General features: G+C 60.3%; 1 protein-coding gene across 1 annotated transcript in view; it reads left to right on the top strand.

The window, feature by feature from the left end:
* Positions 1 to 1,158: 1,158 nt before the first annotated feature.
* Positions 1,159 to 1,744, top strand: part of TMEM91 (transmembrane protein 91) — a 2,997-nt gene continuing 2,411 nt past the window's right edge. The window contains exons 1-2 of the mRNA XM_069078329.1: positions 1,159 to 1,247; positions 1,478 to 1,552. The gene's annotated coding sequence lies outside the window, so the exon portion shown is untranslated. The remainder of the gene's footprint in view (positions 1,248 to 1,477; positions 1,553 to 1,744) is intronic.

The raw sequence follows: 1,744 nt of genomic DNA on the forward strand, positions 1-1,744 counted from the left end.
TGTGCTGGGCACATTGGCCACGGCTACAGATCCTGGCCATTGACTCACTACTAAGCCATTTAGCATTTCTGGTAAGAGTCTTTGGCTCACAACTGGTACGAAATCATTGTAGACCAACCAGCCAGTCAGCCCCTGCCTCTTCTACCCAACCAGCCGCTTCCCACTGACTCCACTCATAGACCAGAAAGGCATTCACATTAAACCCAAGTGGATGCTAATCACTGAAGATGTGCCCAACAGTGTCCTCTCACCCCTGCTTGGCTGCCCATGAGCCGTGGCCATCAGTTCACCCAAGATCCAGCCTCCTGCTCCCTGGATGGGCACACCTTAGGACCACAGGCCCTGGTTCCCCGTGCAATGACCTTCCTAGTAGCTTCCTGAGGGGTCATCTCCTGGAGGGCACCCCTCTTACAGCCCTGTGTGTCCCTCAGTCTGGGAGCTAAGTACCTGAGTTTGGCCTAGAGCTGGTGTCCACCAAAAACCAGGATCAGAGGGGCTGTGTGTGTGTGTGTGTGTGTGTGTGTGTGTGTGTGTGTGTGTGGCCTTGGACCCTTCATGGAACAACAGAGTTAGGCTGGAACCTCAGACGACCTCAGAGGTCTTTTCCAGTTCTACAGGGATGGCCCTGTGAAATCCCCTTCCAGGGGACTCAATTTCCACATTTGTAAAATGATTGGAACAAATCAAAAGTTGGACAAGCTCCTAAGCTTCCTCAGACCCTACAATCCTTCCATGAACATGGGGGCTGGGGAGGCGTGGGAGGGAGTCCCACATCATTGTCCTCAGCCTCAGAGGGGTGAAGGGCATTGCCTGAGGTGACCTATGAAGGCAGAGCAAAGCTCTGGAACCAAGGTCATCCCATTCATGATGGCAGAGGAGGGGCAGCTTCAGACCCTATCCCCCAGAAAATAAGGCACCCCAGCCACCTAGATCCCTCAAGGCTGGCCCAGCACCAGTGAGGAGGGGTGGGATTCACCCAAGGGGACTGGTGGGGTGACCCACTGGAGGTGCTTGGGGGAGGGGCAGAATTCTGGGGGTCCAGACATATTTAGGAGGGGGGGCTCTTGCTGACAGCCTAGAGGTGTTTAGGGGACGAGAGGGTATTGGGGGTCAAGGAATATAAGAGGCATTTTTGGAAGAAATGGTGGGGAGGGGGGAGCTGCGGGGGAGGCGTGTGCGCAAACATTGCGGGATGGTGAGGGGCGGACCCTAGTGACAGGAGACCACCCTCCCGGCCGCCTTCAGAGGTAGGGAATCCAATCTGTGCCCCCTCCTCTGCCTTCCCCTCCCCACATCTGCCTTCACCAGGTCCAGAGGAGGGAGCGGGGGAGTGGAGGGAGGAGGGGGAGTGCGGTCCTGGGCGCCTGGGGCTCCGGGCGGGGGCGGCGGGAGCAGCTGCGCAGAGCGAGGCGCCCAGAACCCGAGCGGACGAGCGATCTCAGCTCCGCAGTACCAACCTCGGCCCTGTCCTTCCTAGCCTTGCACCCGCAAGCCTCGGCACCCTGAACCCGCAGACTCAGGCGGCTGGGCTGCCCAGTCCCGGAGGGCCCGGGTGAGTGGGGCAGCAGCGGGAGGGGGAGGGCCCCTGGGATCCCCCGCAGAGCCCGGGACAGGTCCTGTCATTTACCATCCACCGGCAGGGGGGCGGGGGGGATAATCGGGGCCGGCGAGGGGCGGACGCTGGTGACCGGAGACCAGCCCTCCGGGACTGGGCAGCCCAGCCGCCTGAGTCTGCGGGTTCAGG

This window comes from Petaurus breviceps, unplaced genomic scaffold (genome assembly GCF_028583685.1).
Source record: "Petaurus breviceps papuanus isolate PSGF00001 unplaced genomic scaffold, PetGlider_PUasm1.0 91041, whole genome shotgun sequence".
NCBI lineage: Eukaryota > Metazoa > Chordata > Mammalia > Diprotodontia > Petauridae > Petaurus > Petaurus breviceps.